This window comes from Eupeodes corollae, chromosome 1, assembly GCF_945859685.1.
Source record: "Eupeodes corollae chromosome 1, idEupCoro1.1, whole genome shotgun sequence".
NCBI classification, from domain to species: Eukaryota; Metazoa; Arthropoda; class Insecta; order Diptera; family Syrphidae; genus Eupeodes; species Eupeodes corollae.
In genome coordinates, this window is record NC_079147.1 from 140,718,773 (window position 1) to 140,733,575 (window position 14,803).

A 14,803-nucleotide genomic window follows, 5' to 3' on the forward strand; every position below is an offset into this window, starting at 1 on the left:
ATCCATACTAAGCCTAAGTCTCTTGTTTCTCTAACGTGGATTCATTCAAGTCAAGTCGTTGTCGTTCGTCGACAACGCGACGATGATGATGATGATGGTGATGATGATGATGAAAACACGGTCGTCGATCGTCGTCGTCGTCGCCGTGCTCGGCCTTCTTCGATATCCATTCTATACCTACCTAGATACTCCTATACCTAACTATAAACCCCAAAGTGTGGGGAGTTTTGACCTTTTTTTCTGTCGTGTTTTTTCTTATAGACGTTTTCTACGTAGGACGCCGTGAGATTACTATATAGTGTGACAGACGGCACGCGCCTTGGTTTTATGTGGTTTTGCTTATAGCCCAGCTATATCTACCTCTTCCTACACTTTTTTCTACTTTAGATACATTTTTTTTTTAATTTTTCACTTATAGAAAAAGATACATTTATATAGATTGCGCTGTTTTCTTGTCGTATCATGGTGGGTATTTGTTTGGTTTTAGTGTGTTCGATTTCTGCTGTTCGATCTTGAGATATAAGATATAGGTAGGTACTTATATATCTATGGAAGTATCTCAGTACTTTGTGTTTATACAAACAAAAAAACACTTGTAACGAAAAACGTATTCACTTATTTAACTAGACTCTGACAAACAACATGTTGGTACCCCATTATTTTAAGGCTTATAAGTTCCCTCCCATTTTTACTTTCATACATCTTTTCTACACTACCTCCATCCAGACTTAAGCCTACTTTTAAAGTGAATTAAAAAGCTTGGAATAATGTATTTATACAGTACAACAACAAAAAAATATAAATTATTTTTATAATGAGACTAAAATTGCTCCAATCACAAACGGGATTGGAAATAAATCTGTGTTTATTTGTCAAATTCGTGTAGGTTTAAATTCAGGTGTGTGTTTTTACTTTTTTTTGATTTTTATTTTGAAGTGCACTTTCTCATTAAATTTATCAGTCTAATTCAGTCTTTTAGAGCTAAGCTAAAAATATTTAAGTTGATACATGTAGAGAAGTAAATTGTATTTTATAACTTCTTTATACGAAGGCGTTAATTTTTATTTGATACATTTTGTAATACAGGGCTCGTATTCAGAATATTTTAAATAGAGCAATAAAAAGTAGCGAGCTTTTTGTATGAAATTTATACCTAATGTTTTCAAATATCTATATAAAAGTTACTTCTGTTCATTGAAAATTGAAATAAATCATTTTAAACCATATAATTTGGAGCTTATAAGACGGATCAAGACTTCTAAGCGGAGGGGGGGTCTTGTGACACACTTAACATGTAGACGAGTTTTTACTCACTGCTTAAAAATGTTCTTTGTTCTGTTGCCCAGCAAGGTATGGTCTAACAATTTTTGAGCGACTCCCTACATATGAAAGCATTCCATAATTCCAAAACACAATAGTTTAGACGGCATTTCAGGCAGAATTGTAAGAAATTGTTTAAAAAAGAAAATGCGAAGAACGCTACAAAAATTCCAAAGCCCAGAAAATGAGAGAAAATCTGATATCAAGAATATTCCAGCTTTTTTTTACGAAGTTTTTACTAACTCAATTTTCTAGAGTCTATTTTTAATATCACTATCAGTCTGCTTACTCGTAGACGCTAGAAAATATTTTTATTTTAAAGAAGTCAAGAAAACTTAAAAATTATAGAGATAAAATTGTTTTCTTTTTGAATTTAAGGAAATAGGTGCATTTAAGTACAAAATTTCTTTAAAAATAAATAGAAACGAAGGTAAGCAACTAAATTGGTAGAAGCTTTTGTGTGACAATCACAAATAATATAATCCAAACCTCAAGAGATTCAAAGCTTTTATATCAATAGATCATTAGTGTAACAAACGTGTCATTTTTGCTATTTTTAGGACATTTATATTATTGAAATTCGAGTTTAAATCTCAGTTCTAGAGTATCCAAAGCAATTTCCCTTAAAAAAGTAATCTTACTTAATTTTTAAAGATCATAAAAGTGTTTGTGTTCGACAGAAACCCAATTTTGAAAGAAATAAAATAAACACCTGGGTCTCTAGCACTTGCTAATGTCTTTCCAAAAGTCTGTTTAAAAATATTTATTATATTTTAAGATTCAAAATGTATCTTTAAAATAAGTTTTGCTCAAAAATGTAAATGCCATAATATTTGTTTTGGAATATCGATAGAAATTTTTAAATTTTGTATTAAAAATATTTTTGACATACAGTTGCTTGGTATATACATTTTACATGAAGAATGAAGAGTACTCTTCTTCATCAATATTGAAATAAATTTTTCTTGTAGAAAGCAGTCAAATTAAGAACAAAATTTAGAAAATTTAAAAAAAATGTATCGGTTAATTTTTGAAAAAAATTGAATTTTCGATTTTTATCCAAAAACTTTGTATTGGAACAGCTGTTATCTTTGGTATTAAGAAAATGGAATGCTTTACACTAATTGGCTTAAGGCCTTCATTACCCAGTTTGAACTTAATCGACAGAATAATTTGGGATGTTGGGTGTCCGTACAGACAGACGGATGGAATCGGAGGACCAACTTTTTTCGACTTTTCTGTCATCGTAATTTCCTGTTTTATTTAAAGCTCGAGTTCGATTTTTTTACGAATGCAATGCTTGCCATATAGTTCTTATAATTCGCGTAAAAATCACTTCAATATTAACTATTTATGTGCGTCATAAAAACGGAAGACGTAATTAAAGTTGAGTTTCAGGAATTTAAAGTCAACTTAAAATCTAATTGACGATCTCTTACTCAAGGTTTCTTCTGAAGAACTTAAATATTTGCTCTTTTTCTTAGATATAAATTTTATGAAAATAATTTAAAGCAATACTAAGGTTTTTCTAAATTCTAAATTGCGTGAAAAGAACAATTTTAGTTGTTTTTGACAGCAAACAATTTTTTGGTAAATTTCGTTAAATTATTAACAAATCTTTTACTATATAAAACTTAACTGTATAAGCTTTATGGCTCATATGCGATTGTTTGTGATTGTTTTTTGAAAAAAAAACCAATAAGCTTTGTCTTAGTTTCGGTCCTTCATTATGACCATCGTTCTTTTTGAAAATGAGGTGCAATTGCAGCATATTTTGCTTAGTACAGGTGGCGGTAGGGAAATAGAAAGAATTAGACAAAATCACAGCGCCATTTGCTTTTCATTCTGAGGCAAATTCTGAGGCTTTGGAAAAAAGAAAAATGCACAATACTTTCAGTACTAGGACAAATTATTATCGTACTCAAACAAAATAGTATCGTTACTGGTATTAGGAAAACCCCTACGTGATTGAAGAGGAACCTCATTATACTAAACACCGCGACTTTCAAGATCTAAAAGTTTCATTTCGACAACATTCTGTTAACAATTCAACTTTTATTTAAAGGGATGTCTATGAACATTTTCTGTTACGCTTCCGTTAATGTATAGAAAATCAGGACCGCCATTTATATAGCAAACAAATTGAACTTCTTTTTTGTTTTTAAGATCACAAGATTTGTTTTTCTGATTGTTAAAATAATTTCTTTTTCTCCGACGCTAATTGTAGTAATACAATTTTGTGCTAATTATGAGATTGTTTTTATTTTCCTGGCATTATCAAGGTCGTTTTATATATATTTAATCATTTTACTACTAGATTAACATTCAAAAAGAAAATATTAATTGTTTTGCAATAATTCTACATAGAAGGCACATAGTCATTCAAAAGGTACCCTAATTTCAAGACAAACATTGAATTATTGATAAAATTTATAAATTTATAAGTCAATAACGAGAAAAGTTACATGATTAAATGCAGTAAGTAAAATTTAAGACCTAGGCCACAGGTTGACAAACACACATGGGCTATGGTCGTCCAGAATGAGGGCTGTTGCAAGTAGAAAGTGTAAGACGCAATTCACGAACTCATTTAACGCCGAAGAAAATTCTACATGAAGATTTCCTATTACTCGCTTGAAAAATTAAATTTACCACTTTATTATAGCCTTGAAGTATTAAAAGGAAAACGATTTTTTTTTCTTTTGAGGCACTATGTTAACAACCACACTTGGCTTATTTATAGGGCTTGAGAAAGAAATACATCGACGTAGAGTTACAGTTGAGTGTGGATTGTGGAGTAGTGTCATCATTTGACCATTTTCTTTAGAAATAAGGCTTTTTACAACGTTTCATTGAATTTTGTTAATTCTTATATTTTGCCCACCTTTTTAGCACCTGATTTTCTGTAGTTGAAAAAATCGTTTGCAATAGGACGAACTCATCAGAAAATATATCAGCGGCAAGAAAAAACCTAATCATGTCAAGTTACAACAACGTTTCTATGAATTTTGTTAATTTTATAAAACGAATCTTATATTTGGCTCAACTTTTTAACACCTGATTTGTTGTAGTTCTTGAAAAAATCGTCTGAAATAGGACGAATTTATCAGAAAATATATCCGCGAAAATATATCTATTGAGTCTTGAGCTGTGTGGCATGCAGCGTTATTCTGTAGAAACCACATATCGATCATCGACGCATAGCATTCGCCGTTGACGGTCGTTTTTTCGAAGAAGAACGTACCGACGACGATTCCTGCTCAAAATCCATACCAAACTGTAACTTCATGTGAATGCATTGGTAATTAGTACCCAGTGAACCTCGCGTGGATTTGTGTCGTCCTAAGTCCGAAAATTTTGCTTATTCACGCACCCATTCATCCAAAATCCGACCTCAGTTGTAAAGATGGTTTTCCGACCAAAATCAACATTCAACTTCTCCAAAATTCAATTACCGAAAACACTACGCGCTGGTTTGGTCGTATCTTTTCAGCTTCTGGGTCAGTTTGATGTTGTGTGGGTATATGACCAAATCACGAGTTCTTGTGACCGACGCAGAATTTACTGCTTCGGATTCTGCTGTGTATACGAACAGTGTTAATGTTTTCAGCAGATCTAGCATTTCGTTAACGTGCAGTTGTAGGCTGATTCTTCACTTAAGTGGTGGGCTCGAATTTGGCTCCCAATCGTTGAATAGTCTAATTGCAAAGACGACCATAGGTACTCCATAACAAGGGCAAAACGTGCCCATCGTTGATACTGGATAACACCTATTTTAATAACAAAGTCTTATCGTTTGCAAGTGTTGCTGCTTAAACTTATTAGGCTGACTTGTCTTTAGTAACTGATTAAAGAAAGATATTTTTACAAAAAGTTAAACAAACAAATTTGGCCGCCACAAGCCATGAACATCAACCGTCGCTATTGGAAAACACTTGTATGAATCCGAGACCTGGGTGCTTACTTAAAAGTATTCCGACCTCCTTGGAGTTTTGAGGGAAAAGTTTACGGAGAATTGTTCCCCCAGTATTTAAGAGAGTACGAACATTTCGGATATATTAAGATCAAAAATATTTGATGAAATGTTATCAGAGTTAACACACTGATTTATAGTTGCTATATTTTGTTCAATGGAAAGAGAAGCGGAAAAGAGGTACGGATCTAAGATAATGGTGATTAGTGTTCAAAAAGACTTGATTAAAAGAAGTAGGGGAGTTAATATTAACAGGTAAACTCCGAGATTAGGTATACGCAGAGATTGCCAATCACATATAAATATGGTTTAGTCGATATTGTTCATTCCACGGTAAATTACACAGCGCAAATCTTAAAACCTAAGTTGAACGGCTTCGATCATTTTTATTTGAGTAGTTTGATATGAGGACCAAGCTTGATACGGTTATTCAAGTATAGGTTGAACAACTAAGACAAAAGATATTTGGTTACATATTCATAGATGTAAGTTTAGCTTTATTGACCATTTTGTCAATGTGGCAGCGAGAGTTGAGTTACTTATCATATAAATGACACCTTAATTACAGATAAAATCAACTTCACTTAGTTGATCGAGAATGTCAAGTCGTGACGAAATTGAGTTCAAGCTGTTTTTTTCTGCACCATGAAAAAAGACGTTTTTGTTGCATTGTAACATAATAATAATTTACATATCGTTCGAGTAAATAGATGAACCATAATCGAGCAAATGACTAACATTATTGATATCTAAAATAATTAACAGTGGCCCTAGATGGCTACCTTGGGGTACATCAAGGAGTGCATGAAAATGTAAAGAATGCCAAATAACTAAGAGATAATGGAAAATTAAGCTTCTCATTATAAAAATAATTATTTTGTGAAACTTTGCTAAAATTGGTAGCAATCGTCGACTTCATCTCAATCATCCATTGTGTATAGGATATCAGTGACAAATTCTAATATTTTGGTGACAGTTGACCTACAGAATGAATTTACTTTAAAAAAAACGCTTCGCAGATAATGCGTTCGACCATTTTTGGTAAGCATTGTAGTTTTTCTATGGAAAGATATTTTCCGATAATGTTTTTAGGACCATTTTTTATGGATTGGATTATTATACAATACTTTCCACGATTTCTAAAATATGTCTTCAAAATCAATCACTCGGAATAAGGGAGTCAGAGAATGAATTAAGGGCCGAGTTTTTTAACTAATGGTAATATTGTGCGATCACAACAGGGCTTGAAGAAGGATAATGGCTTTATTTAAGAGGAAATGGGTATCCATCTGATTTTCTTTTAATATTAATGAACTCAAAGAAACATTAAGGATTTAATTTTGCATTGGTTGATACTTCCAAAAAACTGTGTTATCGTTAAAAATGTCTTAATTTTGACATCAATCTCATTTATCGTATTCATTTGCAAAAAAAGTGTGATCACGTTTAATAAATATAACATCATCCACCCAATTAATAATTATTTATATATTTTTTAAGTTCATTAATTCATTATTTCATATTCATTAACATACTCAATCTGTGTTCTATTCAGATTGCAAATTAAGCTCAATTAATCTTGATTTTTATTCGAAATTATTTTAAAAAATCAACTAGATCCCCCCCTCTCTCTTCCTTTTTTGTTGTAGCGATATTAAACACACAAACTCTTCGCAATAATTCTAGAATTATATTTAGGCCAGCAATCTAAAAATGAACACATTTTCTACAACAATACGATCGCAGCGTTCATGTTCCCAACAACTTGGCTATAAAGGTTTTATAGAAAAAAGGAACATTTTGTATTAGTATTCTATTATGCCTGCATTATACGGCGCACGGCCTTAGTAAACAAAATTCATTGTGATGGTCGAGTTTCGTGTTTTGGCGTCACACATCACCTGTGTTATGTTCAATATGTGCAGTTATAGGTAGCTGGTGGCAGTTTTGGTTTATGTTCTGTAAAATTAGGAACCAAAACTGTTGTTAATAGTTTTCAAAAAGTTGACAAATGACGCTGTAGCGTATACGTAGTTTTTAAAATAATTATTTGTTGGACTATAATTTTCGTAATGTTATCCTTTCAAGAATATTTATCGACATTCTAAGAATCACTTCAAGGACATCGATTAAAATATTTTAGAAATAAAAACTATGCAGTTTCAAACATTTAGAACAATTTTCATAAAATTGTAAAAAATCTGTATTTCTTTTTGTATACAATCAAAACATTGATCTACCACCAGCTCCTTTGGAAATAAGTTGTTATCCTCAGCTCTGCAGGGATTTTATATGTTTGTTGTTGTTGTTAGAATTTATAAAGATAGAGTAGCAAAATAATTTAGATGAGAAATTGCACTACGTGATCACCGCAGGTACACAAGGGGTAATTAAAATCTCGACCCAGCACGGGTTAGATTGAAGAAAAATTCTTCATCTATATCGTGTGCCGTTATTTTTAGCCAAATGTCTAATTGCAGGTACTGAACATTGAGGTATATATTTTATAGTGGGTGGCTTCTAGTTGTATAAAACTAAAAAACAACACCTGGGTATATTTAAATAAAAAAATTATTTGCTCTTGATCGGTTGTGTAGCTTGCTCGCGGTGCTTATAAATTGTTGACTTACTGGCTTAGAGAAAAAAAAGCATAAAATGGCTTTTTAGATAAAGATGAGTCTACGCATAGGTTACAAATCAAATAGGTTTTGATTTATTAGAAATAAATTTGTTTTAATTAAAATAAAAATATGAAATAACATTAATCCTTGACCTTGTCAATTAATTTTTCTAGGAACTATTAAAATGTTTAAACACGAACAAGGTTATTACTCAATTCGATTACAATTTTAAGATATGTTTTAATAATAAGCGTATATCAAAAGGTTTTGAGAATCTTTAGAGTGTCAGAAAAACAGTGAAAGCATAAGGAAAAGAAGAAGATGATGGAGAGGAGCTGTTGTATGTGTATTGCTGTTTAATTCCTAAACAATGCAATAACAGGGTGTAGTAAGGCATTTAACATTCGTGAAGTGCGGCTTAGGAACGAATATCTGTACTTCACAGTATGACCAAAGTTGTACTTAAGGGCAAACTTATGGGTTTTAATAGCAGTGTCAGTATTATAGTTGAACTGTTTCAAGGGGTTTACTAGAGCGTAGCCCGTTAAAATAGCGTGAGGCAAAAAACAATCCGACGAAGTTCGAGTGACGTAGTTGAGTTATTCAACTCTTTGTTGAATACTGTCCAGGAGGCGAAGGTAAGTTACTGGAGCATCAGATCAGAAATGGGAGATATATTCTGGGCTTGAGTGTCAACACGTTTTATAGATTGAAGTCAGATCAAGAGGAGTAACATTACGTACGTGATCGTTGCATATACCGAGAATACCGAGTTATTCAATTTCATTGATGCAAGTGCCACCCTTGTATAATGGAATGTGGGGTGTATCTTGATTTAACGATTCAAGACAGCATTGGGTTTTCAAAGCATTAAATTACATTCGGTTATTCTCCATTGTACAATGATGGGTATGTTGAAATCTAAAGCATAGCATATTTTGTCGTCACTTTTCTGCATCCGGAGAATATGAATTTAACTTTCAAAACGAATATGAAAATTTCGGAGTAAAATCGTCAGCAAAAAAATTAGTTAAAGTTGAAGTTGCAGATAGAAGATCACTAACGAAAATACGAAAGAATGTCGGAGACAAAACGGAGCCTTGGGGTACACCAGAATTTATTTTGTGGGTTTCAGACTTGAAAATATCCACTACTTGTATTGGAAGAACATTTCTAATTCAACTTAGAAAGGATAAAGCTCGCATTTTTGGCAATAGAGCTATGTAGATGCCAGACTCTATCAATTGCCTTATCAATATCAAGCGCAATAATCTTTCTTTCTTCGATGAAAAGATTTGTTGTAACATTCCTAGTGCTACCAAAGCCGTATTGTCGGTCCGTAAGTAGCTTTCAATCTCTGAGATATTTCGTGAGCTGAAAACAATCAACGTTTCCATGACCTTGGAAACAAGAAACTCAAGTGAAATCTGCCGCTGAGGAGGATTCACCTTTTATGTGTATGATCTGGACAAATGGTGTTTTTCATGCGCTAGGAACGAGACCAGAAGAGTAAGATAGGTGAAAAATCTTACGCTACGGTTTTGACAGCGTTGAAGAACACGATCAATAGTGGGTTTGCCATCCGGGCCAAATGATGTTGACATCTGTAAGGACTTTAGCTACAGTAAGAATACGGGAAAAGAATGGTGGATTTAAATCATTCACGCTTTCAAATGCAAGTGGAGTCATAACTCTCTCTGGCAGCGTAGAATTGGTAGGAAACTGCGTAGCGAACATCTACTTTCCCTAAAAACCCTAACATATAAACAACGAGCGTAGAAACCAAGGAAGTGAAAAATTCATCATCAGAAAAATGCAGTCTTTTCTAAATTCAGGCTTTAAAAATAAAAATATTGAATTCTATTGGAAGATTTAGTTCATTGAATCGATTCATTAGCTGTAGTAAAAAGATTGCAATCATTTTTTCCTATCATTCCTTTTACAGCAAAAAATTGAATGTAATCTTTAAGAATTCATGCATAACTGTTTAGTTTTTTCATTCTTTTGTATTATCAAATTTAATTGAAGTCATTTATGATTGCATTTAAAAAAGATTGCATTCGTTTTCAACTCTGTCCCTTATATTTCCTACGATTTTTGGATTAAGATTAAACGATAGGCTTCAAGATTTAAATAGAGCTATTGATATTACTTGTTTGATAAAGTGTATTACTTCTAAAGTCTTAAAATAATTTTTAGTTATTTAATTTTTTGCATTGATTAAATTTATTGACCTAAAGATTTCTTGAAGCCCCATGCGCTAATTTATAATTTAGCAGGAATATATATACTTTCTTTTTTTTGTGTACAACCCAATCTTAAAACTATCACTTCTAGAAAATGTGTCACCTCATGGTGACTAGTTCTATAACAACATCGAATTCATGATGTCAGTGCAACAATAAATCTTAAATTTGCAATCTGCATATAACAAGCAAAAATGTTGTCGAATATCTTTCCCGCTAATTTATAAAACCCAACATATCAACTTCATGACAGTTAGTTAGATGATAGCTAGGAGATAATTTATAAGCTCTGTCATCTATTTTCTTGAAACCTAGTAATGATGATATTATGATGAAAAATAGAAGTTGTTTTGTTTAAGTCACTGAAAGAGCTTAAATTCCTAAAACAACCTGTTAAACAACACAAAAGGTAAGACCTAGGATATGATTTATTGATTTCCCATAGAAAGTTATACTAATCGGTCCGATTTGTCGAATTGTAAATTTTGACATTTCTCGACGTTTTATCCTTAAATAAACATCGAAAGATGCAAAAAAGGATTTTAAAAAATCGATTTACGGTTTTTATATTGAAGCAATTTAAAATAAAAAAGTTTTGGTTGACTTCCAAAAAATATTTTACACGTCGAATATTTTAGGAATAAAAACTGATATTTATTCCAAAATAATTATATACGATAGCGAATAACGCTTTTGACATTAGGTCAAAAATATGTATAAAAATAAACGACTAAAATAAACATTAGTAAAAGTTGGTAGAAATTGATTTTCGACTCAAATTAATTATGTCTTAAGAAATATATTGTTTTCAATATTTGTTAGAATTTTTAGAAAAATCCAATTGACAGTAGTTTTTATTTATAAAAATAAGAATTTTAATTGAATACTACGCAAAATTAATAAAAATTGATGTTCGATTCAAATACCTCGAGAATAGCTGAAGGTATTGACTTAAAAATTATTTCATTCTATTTAAACTTTTTAAATTGTTAACGTTGGATGATGTTCGTAGACCAAACCAAAATAAATGTACTTCAAGTTTAGTATCTCACACAAATTGTTTTAATTATATATTGTGGATGTTTTAGAAAATACCGCAAAAACAAACGGAGTGGAATTTATTAACATGGGTCGCATCCTAGCCTCTTCTTTTGGTGATAAATATGTACGAAAACAAAATTGAACCTCTGAAAGCTATTAAAAAATAAATAAAAATTAGGTGGTGCAACAATCCGTTGAGAACTAGGGCCTAGTGATTTACAACTTTCAACCATTCCTGTGTGCGAGTAAAGTTTTCAGGGATAAAGGGGATAATTTGAGAAACCACTTTTCATGACAAGAATTACTCTCAGAGGTTTGTGAGTTTTTTTTTTTGTATTTACGTGGCACAGGCAGGGATTGAACCCAAGACCTCTGGGGTGACAGCCCAACACACTAACCACCATGCCAAGGGTAGAGTGAAAGCTATTAAAACACTATTTAAACTGCATGTTAACGTTTCAAATCTTATTACTCATGAATTTCTGAAACCATACCTAAAAAAAGTTGAGTAAAAGTAAATAATGAGAAATAAATACTGCTACAATGCCTTAATTGTCTCAAAACATTATTCCGTCTTCGTGTATAATCCAAAAAATCAAACTCATCATCATCACAAACAATTTAAATATGTGCAGAAAAACGTAATAAACTAATTTCAAGTAATATATATATTTACAAAATCCATTCCAAGTTGCATGACCATTTTTAGCTTGTTTGTCGAAAAATATACAAGCTAATTTCTGAACTGAAAACAACAACAAACAGAAACCGCCCACTACTAACAAAGAAAAAAGACGACACACAATCTAAAGACTCTCATCTCTATCTCATGATATGTATCTGAATCTTTTCGAATCTCTGAATCTGGGAGCATGATTTGCTCGCCTAAAATTAAAATTCACCAAAATATTTTGTTTATACAAAAACAAACAGAATTTTCTTATAAAACAAAAATAAATAGTTTAAAAATTCTATAGCTCATCATCGTCATCTCGCTTTATAGAGGCAAATATTGTTTATGCCATATGATGACGGCTATAATGCGGTCAATATCCTCTTTTTATTTTGACGTCATATTAACTGCTAACGCTGAGTGTAATTGTAAGATTAATAACAAAAACAATAACAAAATACTACATAATAATAATGAGACGTAATGGAGGAGTACACTAAACAAGTGTATCCAATCGACCACATTAAACGACGACTACCTCAACGATATATAGGAGTCCCAAAATGGTCCAGCTGATTAAGCTTTCAAATATCCACCAAATCGGAAGCCGGCCAAAATAGCAACATTGACGTAATTAAGAAGAGGCATCATCCAACCCAGGCCAGGCCAGGAGTAAGATCCGAGAGATTTTATTTCTAAACAAAACGAACACAACACAAAATAACACGTAGCCTATAGCCACCCACCCTTTTTTGGGGTAGACTGATCGGACCAAGATCGCATGGCCATAAGATCTATTTAAAGCTTGCGCTGGTACAAAATTAGATTTATATTTGAATTTTTGTGGGTTTGGAAAACTGACGACCGACACACGATGATGCTGTGTTCCGTTTTTGACTCAAAAAAGAAAATTATATAGAGAATATATAAAAATAAATTTTGCACGTAAATTTAATTTGGGAAATTGTCAGGACGCGTGTATACACGAAAATAGACTTATGTACATACTCGTACTTCTATACATATGTTCCTATCCAATGGTAATTCATGTTATAATACAAATGAAATGCCAATGTCACGGTCGTTTCAGTGAATTGGACGAGTTTCAATATTATAGTGGTTTGTTGGTAGAACAAGGGTGATTGGGAGGCACTATAGCACCAACCAACCAACCAACCTCCCCGTCCCCAGTTTGTTTACAAAATTATCAGCTTGGAAAATCGGTGTAGATATTTTTAGAACCCACAAATGAATTCAAAACTATATAAGATTGAATATGATGTGAATGTGATGATGCTTGTTAAAGGGGTAAAATATATTGTGTTGCAAATTCATGCATAAGAATAAATATCTGCCTGCCTGAATGTCGGTTGAGTCTATCAACAAGGCATCAAGAGTTAGTCAGAGAATTGAAAATAAAACTTGAGTAAAATGTTTTTGTTTATCTATAAAATTGCGATTTGTATCTGTGTGTTGTACGAGTAGAGTAAACAATAGTTGCGAATATTGGAATACTTAAACAAAAATTTATCTTGTAGATATTATGTTAATTAACTAAATTTTTAATAGAGTTGCATATAAATACATATGTGTTTATAATTGTTGTTGAGTTGTTAAACTAATTATACATCTATCCTGGGATTAATTAGAATAATATAATATAAATATTTTAATAAGCTTGAAGCTGATTTAGTTGAAATTAATTTGTAGGTAAATTATTGACAAGTTGTTCACTAAAAACTAAAAGCCATTTTGTAGAATTCATTGAAACTTATAATAAATTCGACATTAAATTTTCCTATTTTTCTAGTAGCACCCGTAGCCCGATGGTTAGTACGAAGAACTGTCATACTAGAAGTTTAAGGTTAAGTTCCTGATGAGAGTTTCGTAAGTTACTAGGCCCGAGCTTTCATTAGGAGGTCGCACCACCTATTTTATTAACTACTCTTAGCAAGTAATTGTGATCGTTCCGATTTGTCGAATTGACAATTTTGACATTTCTCGATGTTTAGAGATTTAGATAATCTTAATCAAAGATATTTAGATAGATGTATGTTTGTATTTGCGGGACTGTGAACCCGTACTCTCGAGACACCATTTTGTTTTTCATACCTCAAGAGCCAGTCAAGATATCGACTTCAAATACATTTTATTTTACAGATAACGTCGAAAGATGCAGAGAGGACTTAAAAAAAAATGAATGCTAACTAAATATTTTTTGTTTTTAATAACGACATTCTTAGTAAAAAAAAAAAACAATTTTTTACAATTTTAGAAGCATTTTTCTTTAAAGTTCTTTTTTCTTATAAAAAAAATACCGGTTTAATTTTTCTGAGAAAATTTGTTAACATTAACAACAAAATTTAGTATAGAATTAAATAATTTAATGTCAGTACCATCATCTATTCTCGGGATATTCGTATCGAACATCAGTTTTTAATAATTTGAGTAACATTTTTCTTTTGGTGCGGGAAGTGGTGGCTCGTGGCGGCCATTGTGTGTTGGTGACATCTGTCAAATCTTTTGTTTATTATTTAGTTGTTTATGCCAAATCATCATGGCAAGATATACGATTGCACAGCACGTTCAAATGATACAAATTTACTATTAATATGAGTGTTAGTTAAATCAAGCGTTGTGTGATTGTGCCCAGTTTACGGTAGATGTGGTGACCCTTCACATTTCGACTCTTCAATGTTTGGAGTTAAAATTTGAAACTACCGGTTCAGTAAACAATCAGCCAACGCCCGAACGTTCAAGTGTACAGCAGAACCTGAGGCGTTCTATTCCTCGCCGTGCACAAGAGCTCTACCTTTCGCAGACTTTAACTTGTCGAATATTGCGTTAGGACTTGGGCCTACACCCGTACAAGATCCAACTGAACCAGGAGCTCAAACTTCCTGTGTTAACAATCAAAATTTCCGTATAT